The 8,504-nt window shown below is 44.1% G+C and overlaps 1 long non-coding RNA gene across 1 annotated transcript in view; it reads right to left on the minus strand.

Annotated features, from left to right (window-relative positions):
• Window positions 1–2,389: 2,389 nt before the first annotated feature.
• LOC108291048 overlaps window positions 2,390–8,504 on the minus strand; it is a 17,878-nt gene continuing 11,763 nt past the window's right edge. The window contains exons 2-3 of the long non-coding RNA XR_001819783.2: window positions 3,357–3,361; window positions 2,390–2,403 (exon numbers count right to left, since the gene is read on the minus strand). This is a non-coding gene — a long non-coding RNA (uncharacterized LOC108291048). The remainder of the gene's footprint in view (window positions 2,404–3,356; window positions 3,362–8,504) is intronic.

Genomic DNA, 8,504 nt, shown 5'->3' on the forward strand with positions numbered 1-8,504 from the left:
TCCATTGAAAGCTCTGTTCTTGTCTGCAGCGGATCTGGTTTTGGCACTCATCAAGTGGAAAGTTTTCTCAGCTTTTAACTTTTCAGTCGGAACTGTGTAAGCTGAACCAATTGAAATGACTGTGGTGTTGGCTGTTGTTTCTGCTGTTTATTTATTTTTTCTTTTTGAGATAGGGTCTCACCGTGTTACCCAGGCTGGAGTGCAGTGGCATGATCTCGGCTCACTGCCTCTGCCTCCTGGGTTCAAGCTATTCTGCCTCAACACCCCCTAGTACCTAGGATTACAGGCACGTACCACCACACCTGGGTAATTTTTGTATTTTTGCTAGAGATGGGGTTTCACCATGTTGGTGAGGCTGGTCTCAAACTCCTGACCTCAGTTGATCCACCCATCTCAGCCTCCCAAAGTGCTGGAATCCCACCACACCTGGCCGTGTTTCTGCTGTTAATCATTTGTCCTTTTCTTGGTTTGAGACAGAGTCTCACTCTGTCACCCAGGCTGGAGGCCAGTGGCACAATCTTGGCCCACTGCAACCTCCACCTCCCAGGCTCAAGCGATTCTCCTGCCTCAGCCTCCCAAGTAGCTGGGACTATAGGCGCGTGCCACCATGCACAGGTAATTTTTCTATTTTTTTAGTAGAGAAGGGATTTCACCATGTTGGCCAGGCTCATTTCAAACTCTGGACCTCAAGTGATCCACCTGCCTTGACCTCCCAGAGTGCTGGGATTACAGGCGTGAGTCACCACACCTGGCCAATTCTTTTCAGTTAGGGCACAAATAAGATCCATTTTTTCCCCTGCAAATTGATGTGGATGACCTGCTGCTGCAGGCTTCATCTTTAACATCATCTTGTCCCTTCTTACAAGTTACCCATTTGTAAACTGCTGATTTCTTTAGATGCTTTTTCCCCATAAACTTTTAGTAAAGCATCAGTGATTTTACCATTCTTCCACCTAAGCTTCACCCTAAATTTGATGTTTGTTCTTGTTTCAATTTTGGTAGAATTAATTTTGCTGTGATAGGAGCTCTTTTCAAACTGATGACTTCTCCATTTTACTGCCTCAAACTAGATGCTGTCGAGGTATTTTATAATGAGTTAGTAGCAGTTTATTTTGGTACAAAAAGATTTTGAAATCCATGCTTAGTTTCTTGCTAATATACATTTTTCATGGACTTTTTGAAGACTTCTCATATGGCTGTTGATGCAATTGGGCTCTGTGCCAGCACCCAAATCTCATCTTGAATTGTAAACCTCATGTGTCAAGGGAGGAACTTGGTAGGAGGTGATTGGATTATGGGGGCAGTTTTCCACATGCTGATTTTGTGATAGTGATTAAGTCTCCTGAGATGTGATGGTTTTATACAAGGCAGGTTTTCCTATGCTCGCACTTCACCTCTAGTCCGCCACAATGTAAGATGTGCCTGCTTCCCCTTCTGCCATGATTATAAATTTTCCGAGGATCCCCCAGCCATGCAGAACTGTGAGTCAGTTAAACCTCTTTTCTTGGGCCGAGCGTGGTAGCTCACACATGCAATCCCAGCACTTTGGGAGGCCGAGATGGGCAGATCATGAGGTCAAGAGATTGAGACCATCCTGGCCAACGTGGTGAAACCCCGTCTCTACTAAAAATAGAAAAATTATCTGGGCGTGGTGGCGTGCGCCTGTAGTCCCAGCTACTTGGGAAGCTTAGGCAAGAGAATCACTTGAACCTGGGAGGCAGAGGTTGCAGTGAGCCAAGATCGCATCATTGCACTCCATCCTGGTGACAGAGCAAGACTCCATCTCAAAAACAAGAAAACCCACCTCGTTTCTTTATAAATTACCCACAATCAGGTATTTCTTTCTACCAGTGTGAAAACGGACTAATACAGCTGTGAAAGAAATGGAGATATGGCCACATGCAGTGACTCACACCTGTAATCCCAGCACTTTGGGAAGCCAAGGCTGGTGGATCACCTGAGGTCAGGAGTTCAAGACCAGAAGGCCCAGCATGGTGAAACCCCATCTCTACTAAAAATACAAAAATTAGCTGGGTGTAATGGTGCACACCTGTAGTCCCAGCTACTCGGGAGGCTGAGGCAGGAGAATTGCTTGAACCCAGGAGGTAGAAGTTGCAGTGAGTGGAGATCATGCCAAAAAAAACCAACAAGGGAAAAAGGAGGAGAATCCATGACAAAAAAAAAAAAAAAAGAAAGAAAGAAAGAAAGGAGATACATAGGTTAATGGTGTTAATGAAGCATTATTTTGTTTTTGTTTTTTGAGACGGAGTCTTGCTCTGTCACCAGGCTGGAGTACAGTGGCGCAATCTCAGCTCACTGCAACCTCCTTCTCCCGGATTCAAGCGATCCAACTGCCTCAGCCTCCAAGTAGCTGGGACTACAGGTGCACACCACCATGCCCGGCTAATTTTTTGTATTTTGGTGGAGACAGAGTTTCACTATATTGGCCAGGATGGTCTCGCTTTCCTGACCTTGTGATCCACCCGCCGAGGCCTCCCAAAGTGCTGGGATTATAGGTGTGAGCCACCGTGCCCGGCCCCTGTTAAGCAATTTTTAAAATCCATCTTGAATTGGTATACTTTTCATCAGTACCACCTTTCTTCTTCTAGTTTGCTCCCTTCCTCTCCTTTCTTGTGTTGTAGGCAGGGGGTGGTGAGGAATACTTCCTCATAAAGCACAATTTCGTGTCCTTAATAAATATAGGCCAGGCGTGGTGGCTCATGCCTTAGTCCTTTGGGAAACCAAGGCGGGAGGATCACTTTGAGGCCAGGAGTTCAAGACAAGCCTGGGGCCAGTCTTGGTGGCTCATGTCTATAGTCCCAGCACTTTGGGAGGCCAATGTGAACAGATCACTTGAGGTCAGAAGTTTGAGATCAGCCTGAAAAACATGATAAAACACTGTCTCTACTAAAAATACAAAAATTAGCTGGGCATGGTGGCACATGCCTGTAGTCCCAGCTACTTGGGAGGCTGAGGCAGGAGAAGCACTTGAACCAGAATGACAGAAGTTGCAGTGAGCTGAGATCACACCACTGTACTCCAGTTTGGGCAACAGAGTAAGACTCTGTCTCAGACAAAATAACAACAACGAAATGGGCCTGTGTGATGGCTCCTGCAGGTAACCCTAGCATTTGGGAGGCCAAGGCAGGAGGATCACTTAGCTTTAAGAGTTCGAAAACAGCCTGGGCAACATAGGGTGACCTCATCTCTGCTGAAATTTTAAAACTTAGCCCAATGTGGCAGCACAGGTCTGCAATCCCAGCTACTAGGGAGCTGAGAAGGGAAGATTGCTTGAGTCTGGAATGTCAAGGCTGGATCATGCCACTTGCACTGCAGCCTGGCTGACACAGTGAGACCCTATCTCCAAAAAAAAGAAATTTAACCAGGCATATATTTGGTCTCAAATGACTCGGCTTTAGTATGTATTAATACATAATTTATGACTCAGAAAATCCCATGTAAAAGCTGAGTAGCATTGTTGTAACAGTAACATGTTTCGTTATACTTTAGGATCGTCCAGGGATGCAGCTTTGCCATCCAGGAGCTCGAAGCCGAGGTCGACTCTGGTTCCCTGATGACAGCATCGATTCTGGATATTCAGCAGTAGAAAGAAAGCAGGAAAGTGGTATTAGCCATAGAAAAGGAGGAGAGGAGTGATAATTCCAGATGGCGTTAGGTGTCCTGACTGTCTAGGCAGCCAAAGAGCACATGTAAAGGAATCCAGAGGGCAAAAGAATAGAGAGAGAAAGGGTCGCTGTGCTGGTGGAGTACACAGCAGAGGAGTAAGTTTGTGTCAAAACAGGAATCTGATTAGAGTTTCAAAATTGGAAGTACAATCTTATTGTTTCTGCAGTTTTTATAAATTAATTTTAAAGTGTCAGAAAAAGCTGATAGCTAGGACATGCATTGCAATTTGCAGGGGGAAATGTCAAGTGAGGACTTCATGTATGACGAGAGAAAGGTAAGAGTTGGTTCTAAATCAAAAGCTGTTGTTCATCCTGAATTGAATTTTCTAAATTTTGGTGGAGCAGAGTCACTTTGAAGCCTTGTTCCAATCTAGTTCTATTACACTGTTGATGATAACTGTTGACTTTGTGTAGTGTAGAAGCAACAAGCATGTCCTTGTAGTACAAGTACAGGGAAGGATAGATCATATTTTTGTTGATTCATGCATTTATTCATTTATATATTGAGACAGAGTTTTACTCTTATCACCCAATCTAGAGTGCAGTGGCGCAATCTTGGCTCCCTGCAACCTCTGACTCCCGGGTTCAAGCGATTCTCCTGTCTCCGTCTCCCATATAGCAATTACAGGCACCTGCCACCATGCCCGGCTAATTTTTATATTTTTAGTAGAGACGGGGTTTCACCATGTTGGCCAGTCTGGTCTGGAACTCCTGACCTTGGGTGATCCGCCCGCCTTGGTCTCCCAAAGTGCTGCAATTACAGGTGTGAGCCACCATGCCCGGCTGATACAAACATTTAAGTAGTCATGTTACTTCTGTATTCAGTGTCCTAAAGCTTCAGGATTAGTTTTAGTTTTTTGTTTGCTTACATAGCTCAGCATAAAAATATTGTAAAGCATCTCATTTTGCCTTCAGCATTTTTTCTATTGAGAGGTAAAATGTAGTCCTTATTTGACTCTTGACAATCCAGTTTGTTTTATCTCAGGTCTCATGATCTGAGCGCATACCCTCTCCAGGAAGGAAACGGTACCAATGTCTGCTGTTGTTAAATAGCATCTTATAGTCTCAGCTTGTTTTGTTTTGATGCCTATAAATAGCAAGAGCATTCAAGTATGAAGCTAAGTCTAGTGAGTCACTTTACTAAATAGCTGTGAGTTTTGAGAAATTAATTTTTTGATACTGAATTAACCTCTTGGAAGTATTGATAGGGATGAATGATGTTAGTTTCTGCCTTCACTAGCATGCCTTTGTTTTGTCCACCAGGGAATGATCAGTTCATGGTTCACTCCTATATTAGGCCGTTCTTGCATTGCTATAAGGAAATACCTGAGACTGGGTAATATATAAGAAAAGAGGTTTAATTGGCTCACAGTTCTGCAGGCTATACAAGCAAGATATCTGACATTGCTCATCTTCTAAGAGGCCTCTGGGAGCTGTTAACTCATGGCAGAAGGTGAAGCAGGGGCAGGCATCCCACATCACAGAGTAAGCAAGAGAGTGAGAGCGGAGAGGAGGTGCCACACTTCACAACAACCAGATCTGTAAGAACTCACTATGGAGGGGACAGCACCAAGCCATGAGGGATCCGCCCCATAACCCAAACACCCCACCAGGCCCCACCTCCAACACTGGGGATTATATTTCCATGAGATTTGGCTGGGAAGAAGTATCCAAACCACCTCAACTATTCTTGTCCCATAAGAACAAAATGTTTAGACAACATCCTTGAGCTTTTGCCTGATTTTCATTCATCCTGCCAGTCCTTCCTGAGCTACCATGTCCTGCCACATATGGATTTTTAAAAGAACATAGGCCAGGCATGGTAGTTTCCACCTGTAATCCCAGCACTTTGGGAGGCTGAAGTGGGTGCATCACCTGAAGTCAGGAGTTCAAGACCAGTCTGGCCAACATGGCAAAACCCCATCTCTACCAAAAAATAAAAAAAAAAATTTAGCCAGGCATGGTGGCACGCACCTGTAGTCCAGATTTCTCGGGAGGCTCAGGCAGCAGAATCACTTGAACCCGTGAGGCGGAGGTTGCAGTGAGCAGAGATCACGCCACTACACTCCTGCCTAGGTGACAGAACAAGACACCAACCCCCCTCCCCCCAAAAAAAAAGGCCAAATGTGGTGTCACACGCCTGTTGTCCTAGCACTTTGGGAGGCCCAGGCAGGTGTTTCACTTGAGATCAGGGGTCCGAGACCAGCCTCGCTACCATGGCAAAACGCCGTCTCTACTAAAAATACAAAAATTAGCCAGTCCCGGTGGCAGGGTCCTGTAATCCCAACTACTCAGGAGGCTGAGGCAGGAGAATCGCTAGAACCCAGAAGGCAGAGGTTGCAGTAAGCCGAAATCGCACCACTGCACTCCTGCCTGGGTGACAGAGCCAGACTCCATCTCAAAAAAGAAAAGAAACATAGAAAAAGAAAAGTTTGTGGAAAATAGAAATAAAAGGAAAAAATATAATTTCTGATCATAAGATCCACCAAGGTCAAGACACTCGTCAGCAATGATACTAGCCATTTATTTATTTATTTTTGTCTCTTGCTCACAACAATTGGATACTAGCCATTTCATCCATTCCCCAAAGAAGAATTTAACCACATCAATGCACTCTTTCTTACATTATCAATTGAAGAGAAATGGGTGCCCTTTACAGACTTTTTAAGATTAGAAAGCAAAAAGGAGTCAGAAGGAGCTAAATTCCTACTGTAAGGTAGATGCCTAATGATTTCCCATTGAAACTCTCAAAATTGCACTTGTTTGATAAGAGGCATGAGCAGAAGCTTTGCTGAAGTAGAAAAGGCCTCTCTGGTGAAGCTTTCCTGGGCATTTTGCTGCTAACGCTTTGGCTTTCTCAAAACACTGTCATAATAAGCAGGTGTGATTATTCTTCCACCCTCCAGAAAGTCAACAAGGGAAGTTCCTCAAGCGGCTCAAAAAACTATTGCCATGATCTTTGCTGTTGGCCAGTCCACTTCGCTTTGACTGGACCACTTCCACCTCTTTGGAGCCATTACTATGATTATGCTTCGTCTTAAGAGTCATACTGGGAAAGCCACGTATCACCTCCTGTTACACTTACATAGCTACTTCATGATCTATTGGTTGGTACCAACCAGTTGTGGTTTTTGACATTCTATGGCATAAACAGCAATTAATATGCAGCAACCTAATAGATCCCACTTGTTTAAAATTTCCATTGAAAGCTCTGCTCTTGTCTGCAGTTGATCTGGTTTTCGAACCCATCAAGTGGAAAGTTTGCTCAACTTTTAATTTTTCAGTCAGAATTGCATAAGGTGAAACAATTGGGATATCTATGGTGTTGGCTGTTGTTTCTGCTGTTAATTGTTGGTCCTTTTCTTTTTTTGAGACAGAGTCGCGCTCTTTCACAAAGGTTGGAGGCCAGTAGCACGATCTTGGCTCACTGCAACCTCCACCTCTGGGTTCAATAATTCTCCTGCCTCAGCCTCCAGAGTAGTTGGGATTAGATGTGCCTGCCACCCACCCCCATCCCCCAGATAATTTGTGTATATTTATTAGATGTGGGGTTTCACCATGTTGGCCAGAGTGGTCTCGAACTCCTGACCACAGGTGATCCACCCGACTTGACCTCCCAGAGTGCTGGGATTACAGGGGTGAACCACCATGTCTGGCCAATGCGTTTCAGTTAGAGAACAAAGAGGATTAATTTTTTTTTCCTTACAAATTGATGTGAATGACCTTTTGCTGCAGGCTTCATCTTCAACATCATCTTGTCCCTTCTTACAAGTTTTCCATGTGTAAACTGCTGATTTCTTTAGGGGCATTGTCACCATAAACATTTGGTAAAGCATCAGTGATTTTACCATTCTTCCACGCAAACATCACCTTAATGTTTGTTCTTCCTTCAGTTTTAGCAGAATTCAGTTTGCTCTGATACTGGCTTTTTAAAAAATGATTTCTCCTTTTTCATACCTCAAACTAGATCCTGTTGATGTATTTTTTAACGAGTTAGTACCAGTTTCTTTTGGTACCAAAAGATTTTGCAATCTATGCATAGTTTCTTGATAATAACTTTTTGAAGACTTCTCATATGGCTGTTGATACGATTGGGCTCTGTGCCCCCACCCAAATCTCATCTTGAATTGGAATCCTCATGTGTCAAGGGAGGAACTTGCTGGGAGGTGATTCGATTATGGAGGCAGTTTCCCACACGCTGATTTCATGATAGTGAAAAAGCCTCATGAGATCTGATGGTTTTATACAAGGCAGTTTTTCCTATGCTCACACTTGACCTCTGGTCTGCTGCCATGTAAGACGTGCCTGCTTCCCCTTCTGCCATGATTGTAAATTTCCTGAGGCTTCCTGAGCCATGTGGAATTGTGAGTCAATTAAACCTCTTCCCTTTCTATATTACTTAGTTTCAGGTATTTCTTTCTACCAGTGTGAAAACCGACTAATACAGCTGTGAAAGAAATGGAGATACACAGGTTAATGGTTTTAATGAAGCATCATTTTAAATATGAGAACATAAGTTTAGAAGCCAAAAGGAAAGCTCTAGACGGATGAATACCCAAGAGAAAGGACAACTAATAGTGTAGGCTTCCTGTAAAGGCAGGTGAAAATGGAAGCCAAAGTAGAGGTTCGAGGAGAAACAATGATCCTGAATGACCAAGCGTGAGCTGATACTGCTTGCCTCTTTGTCTAGCCTGTTGCCAGCCATCTCAAGGCTGTCTTCATGTCAGCATCTCCCTCTTTTGTTCTACTTGCCTTGCCTGTCCAGCTCTGGGTAAACTGCACTTCCCCACCCCACCCTCTTAAATTTCTTACACTGGC

This window comes from Cebus imitator, unplaced genomic scaffold (genome assembly GCF_001604975.1).
Source record: "Cebus imitator isolate Cc_AM_T3 unplaced genomic scaffold, Cebus_imitator-1.0 Scaffold445, whole genome shotgun sequence".
Taxonomy (NCBI): domain Eukaryota; kingdom Metazoa; phylum Chordata; class Mammalia; order Primates; family Cebidae; genus Cebus; species Cebus imitator.